This window comes from Passer domesticus, chromosome 10 (assembly GCF_036417665.1).
Source record: "Passer domesticus isolate bPasDom1 chromosome 10, bPasDom1.hap1, whole genome shotgun sequence".
Classification (NCBI taxonomy): domain Eukaryota; kingdom Metazoa; phylum Chordata; class Aves; order Passeriformes; family Passeridae; genus Passer; species Passer domesticus.
The window spans coordinates 26,213,802-26,227,003 of NC_087483.1; the positions used below are offsets into that span (position 1 = coordinate 26,213,802).

The window sequence follows — 13,202 nt, forward strand, 5'->3', positions numbered from 1 at the left end:
ACTTAACATGACATTTTTCTGCAGAGCAAAGGCACTAGACAGTCACCACAGGCATTTGGGATTGGAGAAGTATTATCATACTGGAATGTGTAATATTACATAACAATCGAGCCTCTAGAAAGGGGCAGTAACCAAAGTTCATTATCAAAGCATAACTCTTACACCAAACTTCTTTGGTTTCTGTTCACAACTTCGTTTTCTACCGCCTATTTAAGCAGGTTTGAGAAAACAAGATGCTAGTTAAAGTTTTGTTAGAACTATTTCCAGTTAAACTTGCATAGTTTTCTTGGGGTTTGGTAAAATTATTCCCATGCAACAAGGAATCCTTCCAGCAGAGATACTACTCAGAGCACTTAAGCAGTCCACCCTATCCGATCCAATAAAATTTTACTGCGCGTTTTACTTTGCCCTACAGATAGATTTAGTCTTAAAATGCTAAAAATGCCAGTATGCACGGAAAAAAAGTATCTAACGCTTATTGCTAAAAGTAAATCATAAAGTTTAAGGCATGCCAGCTGTATTCTTTCGTAGTAGTATCCTTTTTGTCATAACCTTAAATCAAACGCTAGAGTTGAACTTGGCATAGATTATTAAAGCTAAAAGAGTGAGTATTCCATGCTTCTATTACGTCATAGTTGACAATATAAAGACAAGATTCAGGGAACTAATGGAGCTTTTTTCCTTTTGTCATAGAAAGGTCAAGCTAGTTTTCCACATTTTATATGTGTGTCATTCTCAATATAGCAACAGAATCTCATATAGAAAACAATGTAAGTAAATGTCTCTACGAAGCTACTAGTCACCTGATCAAAAGCCAATGTTGAAAAACACTTCTAATGACTTTCTCTTATGCATCAGTGCACCTACTAATGAGCTGCCAGAAAAGGCTTTCCAAAGCTTTGCTGAGATAGAGCAGGAATGTGAGAAGCCTGAGATCTAACTTCCCTGCTGTGATCCCTGCCTTTCTACTAACAGGGAGCCCAGGCGCGGAGCTGCTAATGAGCATGCTGGAGAGAGTGTCCAGCCCAGCTCTGGCTAGAGACAATCCACCTGTCTGCTCTCCAGTGCAGGGTATGGTGCATGACAGTAAGACACCCCGTTGTATTTTTTCCTTAAATAATTTAGGTATTTATTGATTTTCTTCACATTTTTATTTTGGGGCTTTTTTCTTATTGTTTTGGTTTGGTTTGGCTTATTTTTTTTTTTGCATTGACCTTGCTCTCAGTAGCAACTCTCACTGTCTTTGGAAGAAAGTAGCAAGTTTCAAATGCAGGTTTTCCCTCCATAACTATTATTTGATTTGATCTAAGGAAAACAGTGTTGTTATAGCACATATTGCTCTCCAGAATTTCAAGTTTATTCCTCCTATAACATAATCATGCATCCTTAGCTTGATATTACAAAAATGGTAAACCAATATTAACAACTTGTAAAAAAAAAACCCAAATGCCCTTTATTTGAAGAGGAAAAAACAAAAAAGATATAACAGCTGCCAGACACTAAAAATAATGCAAATTGCATAAATTAGAGCCCACATTTCAAAGGCACCACACTCAACATCTTTATCTACAGTCAAAAGCCAGCAGGATACTGGTATGAAACATTTACTTAACTCTGTTTGCAGAAATTCTGTATGAATGGAATAGTTACCACAGGATACCTTTCAACTCCAAGCTGCTCATGTAACACATGACCATACCTAGCTCCCTTTGGGCTTTTCTTGAGGTTGCCCTGCCATTTAATATTTTGTTAGCCAAAGAGACAGGTTTGCAGAACAGACACTAGTTAACATTGCCAGTTAGCAGGAGGATGTCACAATTACTCTGAAAGAAATACAAAAATGTAGCAATGGGAATCAGTGATAAATTTCCTGCATTATGTTCCAGACTGTCAATAGGAAAAGCTATTCAAGCCAGCCAAGTGATTTGCTATTTCCACTTCTTGTTTGCTTCTGCTTCCTATCTGAGTTTTGACATTAAAAAACCTCTAGTATGCTGCACCTAGGAAAAAAATGTGTCCTCAGTGCATTATTGATCTGCCATAGTTTCTTCAACTAGGTCTTCACCATTATAAAAAAGTATCTCAGGGATCTATAGTCTCCTGTTGATACAAATTCTCACTGACATTAATGGGATTTGAGTGTGCACACTGCATAGGGAAAAGAAAACACACTACTGATGTTCAGATCTAATACTTGGAAAATCTAGTATTAAAATACAATAGTATTATAAGCACACTCACCTCCACACTTGTAGGCTAGTCATTCTGAGTAGGACCTTTAATTTCCAACTCAGTGAGTTCTCTTTCTGACAATATTTTAGAAATATTTAATTTTTAAAAATTTTTTTTCCTAACACCTCAGCTTTCACCTCAGCTTTCCATTCTTAGAAGATTGCCACTTCTTTGCTGAAAAGAGAATTTAACAATTTACAAAACTTTCCTGATTTCTACCATTTCAGCTGAATTTACAGGAACATGTTGAATATGAAGCCTTGAAAAAATAAATGTTGGAAGTACATTTCATGCATGAAGAAATAAATTATTCTGGTGCATAAAAGTCTGAAAATGCCAGTAAACTTGCTTGGGCCAGACTTTTCTGAATATAGCACGTTTAATAAACGTATAGCACATTTAATGAAAAATCTCATATAAATGCTTCACTATTCTTATATTTGGCCTTAATAAATACCTAAATGGTGCCTGGTAAGGCCGTCCCTTAAAGATGCTGGAGAGAGTCACCAGATTTATGGAAGAAAAAAATACTGAAGAGGGTCCTGAGCAGCAAAACCCCATCTTCTAGGGGAAAATGCTGGGTCTCCAGTGCTTCTGTAAACACTCTTTTGCTGCTAAGAAATCTTTCTGCATGGAATTCTCATCTTGATGTTTCTACCATACTGCAAACTCCTCTCAGATCAGTGAGAAACAGTGACCTTGTTATGCTGAACTGGTAATGTTGGCTTGGTACTATCACCCCTCTCGTTGGGGGTTCTTTAACACTTGGTATCATTCAGCTTTGCACACTGAATGAGCCTGAGACAGATCTGCTCTGTGGGGTGGCACAGCTTACAGACCAGAACAACGCAGTGGAAGGAAATCAGGCACATAAAGGAAATTGGGTGCAGTTTCTGGCAACACACACCTTCAGACAAGGTCCAGGGAAGGGAGGAACATTCCTACACCTCTGTTCTTCTCCTATCCTATTCTGGTCTTCCAAACTCCCAGGATGAACAAAGTTGCCCGTATCTAACACAACTCATTTCATTTCCTAGGAACATTAGGTTACAAAGAACATGTAAAATCTACCCCTCTTATTAAACTGCAAAGCCTAGCTCTTACATGAGACAACGCATATAAACTCTTTTGCCATATTTTTCTGTAAAATGTTCTGTGCCCATTAGTGCATCAGCCTTATTCTCTGAGGATATACTGTACAATAGAATTAAAAGTGCTTTGACATTTCCAATCATCTTTCAGTCTGTGCAGTGAAGGAGACAGGTGAAAGAATGTAGCTTTTCTAGCTCTATCTCCTCAAAAATTAGTTTATCAAAAAATTTTGAAATATTTTCCCTGTGAATGCCCAGATTTTTCAGAATTCCAAGTGGGAAAACTTCAAAGAGTGTTGATAAAAATCTATTATTATCCTTTTGTAAATATTTTTTTATTTATTTGAATAAAAAAATACAATAACATCACAAATAAAGAACAGAGTATGTTATCAGAAAAAATTACCTTTCAAAATATTTCTTTTATCTCCCTAAGTTTTTAGCTACAGGGAAGACTTTTTAAAAAAGGATTTCTTACTTCTTCAGAATGAATGAAAATTTTAAAATTCAAGAATTGATATTGTTTGATAAACTCTGATTTATCATAAGCTCACACTTTTGCTGGTGGTTTGACAATTGAGTTTTCCTTCTCACATAATCCTGGCATGAAATAAATACTGCTTTTAATAATTTTGATTCATTAGCGGCAAAGGTTGGTTTCCCCAAAGTAGCTGAAATATATGTGGATTTATGAGTCAGAGCAGGAGACCTCTGTAAAAGATAGCAACAATTTACAGAGTGTTCCGAGAAGACTAATAGAAATGGTTATGAGGCTGGAAGACATGTATACATATAATTTCACAGAGTCATAAGTAAGACATATGGGGAGAATGATAACAGTCTAAATTTTTAAAGCATATTAGCAAGAGCGATAGAGAAAAAATTAGACTGAATATTAAAAAAAATTTCCTGAAAATGAGCTGAGTTAGGCAGTTGAATAGTCTCCAAAGGACTGATGGGAACCCAACGGCAAGATACATTACAACTAGACTAAGAGGGCCTTTGGGGTGACCTGCCAGGTTTTACTTTTTTCCATGCTGGTCTTCAAAGAACTGAAGTACTAGAAAGTCAGAAGAAAACAGAATGGAGAAGTTTCAGATCCAAGGCTGCCTTGATATTATTATTTTATATCTTAACTGAGATTTGCAATTTCCTGTCATATTATCTGGGTTCCTTGGTCAACTCTGGGTGTTAAGTCAATGAGATGCTGAATGACTTACCTTGGCTGCTGGTAAAGTTAATGTGTTATAACAGATTTTATATGTGATGATTTATGTATTTAGGATTTTTATGTCAATAATTACTGTACATGTTATACGACCATTTCATAAAATTACACATCACCATAAAATAACTGTATATGGCATATTTAATTTTGAACTTCCAAAGACAAAAAATGGAAGTAGTTACAATAATCATTATTTTCAATTTTATGTAGTTAAGTGGTTTTACAAAAAAAAATTAGCCTTCCAAATTACATAGTTATAATGTGTTAATGGTAGCATAACATGTCATTACATTATGCAGCTTAATTTCATAGATATTATATATAGTTGGATATTTTAGACTCTTTTATCCTTACAGTTATTACAAGACACTGATTTCTTTCAAACCATATTCTGCTTAACGCTTACGCAGTATAACCTTTGATGATCCAATTCATTTGGACACTTGGATCACAAAAGAAATTGGTGCTATTGCATTTATTTCTTATTATGAAATGGGAGCAGTGCTCCCATTCCTTGCAGTTTTCTCAGTGAACCCTTCCTTTTTTATTTTTCCCTACTTATAAAACATGTTCTTCCAAGACAGCTGATGGGACAAGAGTACTACTTAGAGAGAAGATGATGATGAAAGTCACCTTGTCTGTGCTCTTCTAATGGTCACCTGTGAGGCTTGGATGCATCCTACCTAACTATAATGGGATACCTAACCTAGGTACTTCAGTTAAGTTCCTGTAGTCAGGTGGGATGGATCTGGGAGTAAAAATCCCTAGACACCCCTAAGGTGTCTTGGCTACTCAGACCTTTATGCCATTGCACCCTATTGTCCTATTGTTCTATGTGTGACTTTAGGGGACTCAAGGGCAAAGAGGGTTTTTGTGTCAAAAAAATGAAAGAACAGATGGTGCAAAAATTCACCAAAACTCTCTGATGCTTACAACAAAAAAGAACTTCAAATATGTCTTCTGATGTTTTGCCTCAATTTCTTTACATAAATTTCATCTCTTTTTGATCCACCCTCAAAGCATTCAGACCCGTTTGGATTTTAATTTTCCATCTTCTCTATTTACTCTTCCTTTAAGGCATGTTGTCTAAAAATTTTAATTTGTATGGAATTCATTTTACCCTCAAGGTTATTAATGAATATACTGAATAATGCTGATTCCAGTTCCTGACCCCTAAGCATTCCCATCAACACAGCCTCCCAGTCACTTGCAGCTACATTTGCAATATCTCTTTACCCACTATTTGTAATTTCTTTCATCAGCCATATATAATTATGCTCTACAGGAGCATCCCTCATCAGCGTTTAAAAGAATTCTCCTTGACCAACCTGCACTACTGAAAAGGTAACTTCATGTCTGCTGCCTCTCATCTCTGTCTAGCCAGCTGGGCTGGAAGATGGTGTACAGAGAAGGGAGGCTATTCTGCTCCCCACACCTCCCATTTGGAATGATTTATAACACATCAAGTCCCTCAAACATTGCTCAGATATTTTCTTGGAAAGGTAAATCAGCATAGTCCATAAGTGGGCTGGGAATTCCACAGGGTAGCCAGCAGTCTCTCCCATGCCTGGCCTTTACTTCAGTTAGCACAGGGTAACTGAAACATACATATAACATAGACACAGACTGCTTCTTCTTGAAATAAAATGTGACTGGAAATGCTGGGCCACAGACAGTAACATAATCCATAGTACTGTAGATTTTTTAATCTTTCTCTTTTTTTTTTCTTTTTTTGAGAATTAGCAGCCTCTTTCACAAAAGCACCAGGTTTAGAAGAGACTACAGTTACAAGAAATCAATTATTTCAAACCCGTAAAGACAAGTGTTTCTCAGTATAAAAAGGAAGCAGAGGAGAGTAAAGCATCACACAGTACAGATAAGGAAACAAGATCTTTGCCCAAGGACCTTCCCCTTGCAGCATAGTACGACAGGTGTCATTGTGCTGTGGTTCTTTCACATGTAATCTCAGTCTTTTCTGCATGCTCTTCTTGTACTGTAGTTAAAAGCTTATAAATCCAGGATACCTATATACCCTTTCGATTATAAAGTAATTGTTTATATCTAAGTTATTCGACTATGCCCTCTTGGATGGCCAGAATTTGCAAACAATAATCAGTTATGATTTGACACTTTCCTTACAATTTCCTTCTCTGCCTTAAGAAGAAACTATTGTAACAACCTCTGCTGAAGGCTACTGTAGTCCCTTCTTGGGTTTCGGCAGTACTGAATTTCCTATGTCTGCTTCACACCTTAACCACGATGTCTGCAGAGTCAAACTGATCCATAAATCCCTCACCAAGTTGTAGAGTCACTCTGCTAATGGACTCTAATAGCAGAGCCTTATGCAGGACAGCAACAATTAAGACATAAAAAGAAATCTAGTCAAGTACGTCTCTTTTTTATCAAAATGCATTTCTTTGATTTGCTGGTATAAAGCAATACTTGTTAAACACATCATCTAAACAATAAAATACACACAAGAATTCTGTTGTCTGTCTTCAGACTGGGACTGTGCATAGTCTGCTATGTGATATATAATATCAAAGGAACAAACTAATCTTAAATTCATTATTAGAGCCCTGTTAATATTCTCTGTCTTTCCATCATCTGAAAAGCTGGCAAATTTATGCTCTGCATCATTAGTGTAACAATCTCCATATAACATTGCAATACATATTTCTGTAGCATTTGTACTACACACCAGCAAAAATTGTTCCACTCAGCACTCAGCAGTGTACATATTTTTTTAACAACTCTAACTAATCCCAACATTTCTGCAAGTGATTTTAACATAGATCACAAATGAAAAAAAAAAAAATGCAGAACTGAACGTGCACACAGCCACATTTTGAAGAAATATATTCTTTAAATCAACTAGGATTGATAAAAATTGTTCTTCCAAAATAGAAGGTGTACTCTGATTAATTTGACTATGAAGTTCTAAATGGGAAAGTTTTATTACTGAGTTTTTTTATATTGACATTTTTTGTTTTGCATTTTAGGGATTTGCACAATAGATTACAAAGCAATCCAAATGAACAATACCTTTCAATTTTCCTTAAAATCTTTGCTGACTCAGAGGACAGATCTACTGCTTTCCCATTCTATTTAATATGTCCCAGGAAATATGAAAGTCAAGATACAGCCAATTCAATAGAAGTACTGCCAAAGCAACAAAAATGTCTCTCTAACTGAACCAAGCTGAATGTTCCATAGAGATCCTTGCCACAGGCCCCTCTTTTTCTCAACATCTTCTTCTGAGATAACTAAGTATTAATAACTCATTATTCTGTTCAAATGGATGTTCAGACATCTTCAGTTAGGACTTATCTGATTCTCATACAGGTTAGTCTGCAACACCCACAGATTCTCCTCTTCCCAAATTCCACTCTTATACTTCCTCCCAGAAAGGATTCTTTGCTCACCAGGGTCACATGATGCACTTGTTTTCAGTGATAGAGCTCTGTGCCAGGCTATTACACATCACAAATATTTCCAGCTACTTAAATTCATGGAAATCAGCACTCCAGGAATTGTCTAAGATTTTGGGTATCTGCTGGGGTGTTGTACTAATAATTTTCACACTTCAAGGTCTACTGCTACCATGGCTAAATCAATGCAGCTGTTGATTAATTGAAGATCATGACTGGTACTTGAAAAAATTGTTTGCAAAAACCACACGTTGCCTTAGCCATCATAGTGGAAGACATAAAAGGTAAATGTTCAACTGAAAAGAAAGTTTGCAAGCATTTGTGACCAATACATTTTTTTTCCTGATGTGGTGCAGGAACACTAGCCTGCTGTCTCCCCTACAAGGCAATGTGCACCCTCTGGATGCTGCTGTGCATACAACTGCAGAATTCTATATTCAAGAAGTGCTAGACAGAGGCTTTCAGCTACAGCTCTGAAGATAATCTTAACAACAACAAACCCAGAAAGGTTTGTACAAAACCAGCAGAGATTATCTTTCCATGGTTTTGCTCCACAAAATTACGTGACCTATGGGTTTATGAGTATCAGCACGTTCAATTACTTTCCTTTGGAAAAGTTTTTCCCTCTTACTCTAAACTGCATATGAAGCTGCATCTTCTGATATGTGTTTATACATCATACATTTCCCTTCAACACTAACTCTTCTAAGGGAGATTTGAATTACACAATTCAAATCTTCAGAATAAGCCAGAAATTCCAGGCTTTAGTCATTTGCCAGTCAGCAAAAGTTGCTGTGATTATGAATGTCAACTACTCAGTTCATTTTCTTAGTTCAGCCACTTTTCTTGCAAGGCCATTCAAATGTTATTAGTACCTATCTTTCCCATAACATTTTTCATCAAAACTCATGTGTGAACACTTCATAGAGGAGGTAAATGTCTTGCCACATTTAAGAAAGAGAGAAAAATGAAGATATAAGGAGGCTGAGTATTTTCCCCAAAGTCTTTCAGTGGATGAGCAGCAGCAGTGCAGCCTAGCTTTCTTGGTGGTCTGCCCAAATAATGCCACATGATGATATTCATGCCTTACTCCTTGCTAAGAAACCAGTAAAACTATAATACCATCAGAGCTGCAGAGGCAATCAACACTTTCTTGAGACAGGTTTTAAGTATTAGTTCCTAACATCTTGCTTGGTTGGTTCATTTTTCATACAGTGACAACACATCACCTAAAGCACACAAGCACCCATTGGTACTATTTTCTAGCACTGGCCCTAAAAGCAGGACAAACATCAGTAAAACAGTGAACATCAGTAGCTCAGGAGCAATGTTCCACTAAATAGGATTTTACCCTTTCAAGTGAGCAGCAAGCTTAGTTTTACAACAGCTTAGGAAAAAAATAAAAGGTATTTTATTGAATATTTTAGATGTGAAACCAAAGAATGCAGCAGTGGAAATAGCTGCTATATGTGTTAGCTCTTATAGGAACATAGGAGGGTATTATGGCCCATTCATTTTAAATGGTGATCAATATTCTTCCACAACCATTGAATTGGAAGAAACAATTTAAACAAAGCTAGACCATGTGTCAGATGGGTCATTTAATTTTTTGCTGTGAAAGACATTAATAATATTCCTATTTCAGTAATCATCTGTGAGTTTTAGAATTTACAAGCCAATGAGGAAAAAAAGGGCCATTCAGAGTTTCCAGGTTTTCTTTTGGCTAATGAAATGCAACAGTGTTAATTTACACTTGGAACACATAGGCAAGGTTTTACGTCTGTTTCAAAACAAAGAGTATCATCTTAGAAAAAATTTTAAAAGGTAATAAAATGTGAATCATGCATATCCTATAGAGATAAGACTCTACTTTTCAGTGATTGGCAAGAGTGCATTCAATAGAAAGATTTTACTCAGATATTTTATCTCCATTCAGCATTTAAAAAAGAAGCTCTGGTATATCCAGCACACCAATTCTTCCAGTTCTTCAGGGCAAACTCATCTAAGTCTAAACAGTCATAACTTAAACATTCAATCACATCAAATTAAGCAATAGAAATAAAGAATTAACCCATTTTAGCAAGATTACCAGAATTCTTTTAAGTACTGCATTTTTTTAAATAGCACCTAATAGGTCTTTCATTTTATTATAATCACATGCTAAAACACTTTTGAAAAGAGTCCTACAAAAATTTCCTCTTTTAAACTGAAATAAACTCAAGCCTTGCATGCTTACAGGGATAACCTGGCTTTTTTGGTTTTTTACCTTTAAATATAAATGCTTTCCTATAACCACAGCCTCGCAGGGAGGCAATGCCTCTTGGCAAAAAAAGTTATATTAAGTGCACTTGCTGGAACTGTTTATACTTTGTTCCTGAGAAATAGATTGAGTACTTGATAGTATAACACAATGAGAGGTACGGGTGGTGGAGATCGGATCGGATGCTTGGGCGGGGGGAGCGGGGAAGTGTTGCTACCCCAGGAATTTATTTTTAAAGTGTCTGCTATTTCATGCAATCTGGTCTATTTCAAAGGCAAACAATTTGCTCTTCAGAAGTATCTTTATGAGCCCCAAGGGATGAAACTCATCCCTGGCAGAAATGATTTAGCAGTATCCAGAGAGGGGGTGAACTCCTTGAGAGGCAAGGGAATAATTTTTTGAAGGGTGGCAGAATTTTAACAAGGGCCTCTAGTGAGTTCTTGTGAACCCCTTTCAGCACATCACTGTTTTATTAAAATATTCTTCTCAAAATACTGAAACACTGACAGCTCCTGTAAGCTTGCCAAAAATTGAGTAAGGAATAAAAATAAAATGTTAACTTGACATGTGTGAATAATTTTGATTTGATGATAACACCTTTTGGAATCGAGGCCATATTCAAAGCTGACTCGTAACACATTCACATTTCTAACTTCCATGAAATAACTCAAACTTTTCAGGCATTGTTATGGTGCGGTGAAAGGAGGAGATGGTAGGAGCTGAGCTCAAGCTTCCCTCTAAGTGAAGATTAAAAATATCTTAGGTCTTTCTATCTGAACCTAGAGGGACCCAGGTCGTATTTGGTATGCAGAAAACAGGCTGGTTAATACACGCTGGCTGGTTAAAGTAACAAACTGCAACCAAACTGAGTAAACACCAAAAGAAGGAGGTAATTTTGAGATAATTGATTTCCGAATCTGGACAAAGTACTGAGCAGATATTGTAAGGAACATCCATATTCTGAGAGGATCCAGCATTGCACTGTCTTGTGTGGGTCTGTTCTGTCTCTGGGTCTCACCTGGGCCTCTTCACACAGTGAGAAGTCAGGCAAAGAGGAAGTTCAAATGAACTATAAGAACCTCTTTGGACAAACCCTTGATGTAATGATTTCTCTAAGACTAGCACCATGCATTATTTTCGACTCCCTACCACATTAGAACCTCGGATGGTCTACTTGAGCAGGGTGGCACTGAACTGACTTTATTTTTCCCTCTCTCCCAACACACTGCTGTCTCTGTTCCTGAACTCTTAACAAGTAGCCGCCACTTAATGACAGCAAGGATGGCCAGGGAATGGCTGTCAGTAGTGTTAATTTATATAAATCTCTGATCAAATGTTGTGGTGAGGAAACAAGGGAAGGAAAGTTGAAGTTGAAAAGAAACAATTTAAATGGATGAACTATGAATAAGTCCTACCAGAGTCAGATGTACCTCCCCACAGCTGTAATGACAGAAACAGACCTCTTACAGAAAAAGGGCTGCAGGTTTCTACTAGGTACAAGAGTACTTGTACCCAAAAGTCATTCTCCATTTTCTTAGTGAGAAAAGAGTGTGCTTAGGCATTATATTTTTAGACACTCCTAAGGGCTTTTCAAGGGACTCTGACCTCCTTTGGGACAGTTCCTCAGCTAGACAAGGCTGCTGCATGGTGTCTTGGGGTGTAATAGCATTTATCTCTAACTCATGTGACTTTCCCTTGTCTCCAGTTTATAAGTCAAAATGATTAGTCAAGTTCTCAGAGCTCAATCGATTGTGTAAAAACATACACGACATAAACCCCCCTCCCTTATTTGCTACTGACTCAGCCAGCCTGTAGATCCCTCAGCATGGCTGAATTATGCAGTCTGTCTTGTGTTTATGAACAGATTTAAATGCCACTCAGGACAAAACCACAGGTGAACATGGCGTATGTCTTTTGACTTGACATATAACTCTGTCTCCTGTATGTATTTAATTCATTGTGGATCTGAAGTGCAACATTAAGGTGTATAGTATTACTAATATAGCACAGACTATTTTCAGGTCCTACCCAAAGGCATGAGATAACATTGATAAAGACTGGCAAACATAATGGGCAAGCAATGACTGAAATGTGAACCACCATTCAATGAGTTCAGAAAAGTTTAATTGCCAGAAACCAAATTCAAGTGCTTTGTTTTTGGAAAGAGCATTAGGTCAGACTGGTAAAAGTTAGAAAACGGGTAAATGACATGCTCTGGACCCCACTTTTCTGCCATTTGGTGAACACACAAGATCAATGTAAATGTGTTTTAAATAGAGCCGGCTTGTACTTTACGAGGTTTCTACTTAGATATTCTCCTCATTCATATAAGTGCAGATTTTATATTTATCCTGTAGAGAGCATAGAACATGCAAAACAGTTGAGGAGTGAATGAGGAAGATTTAGGTGGATTCAATGAACAAGTTATGACACCTCTCTTTTCCCAAGTATAGAAAGTTTCTTTACACTATATGCATAAAAGCAGGTTAACAACATATTATGGCTGAAATGCTGGTGTCAACTAGTTAGCAAATTGGAGTTCAGACTCCACTGCATGTTAGACTCAGTCCTGTTAGATTAACAAAGGGTCTTCAAATCTATGAAGGCATAATTTGCAGACATTAGAGAAATAGATGTCATATGACTGTATATTTAGAAAGTATGTGCTAGAAAATGTGTATGCTGAGGAAATATTTAAAATCTCTGTTAGGATGTTTTTTGTCAGGAATTCTGATGACAGGAATATTTGCCCTGATTTGTATTATATAATCTCTTAATTTATCACCTAATTAGCTTTCCCAAATGCTGTATTTATCTGAAGTTCTCTCATCAAGTAATCCATCCTGATTAGATTTTCCTTCTCACTGGCTATAATAAACACTGGTTTTTTTCTTCCTGAATGTGTCCTCTCAACTGCTAATTTATAACTTCTGTTTTTTCTTTTTCTGTGATAAGTTTCC

The 13,202-nt window shown here is 36.8% G+C and overlaps 1 long non-coding RNA gene across 3 annotated transcripts; it reads left to right on the forward strand.

Annotated features, from left to right (window-relative positions):
- The first annotated feature begins 691 nt into the window (after positions 1 to 691).
- On the forward strand, positions 692 to 8,505 carry LOC135308410 (uncharacterized). 3 transcript variants are annotated; one of them, XR_010368847.1, is made up of 4 exons: positions 692 to 770; positions 976 to 1,071; positions 5,132 to 5,261; positions 8,339 to 8,505. It is a non-coding gene; the product is annotated as an uncharacterized LOC135308410 (long non-coding RNA). The 3 variants fall into 3 exon arrangements; XR_010368848.1 differs by having other exon boundaries at positions 5,136 to 5,261; XR_010368846.1 differs by lacking the exon at positions 5,132 to 5,261.
- Positions 8,506 to 13,202: the final 4,697 nt, after the last annotated feature.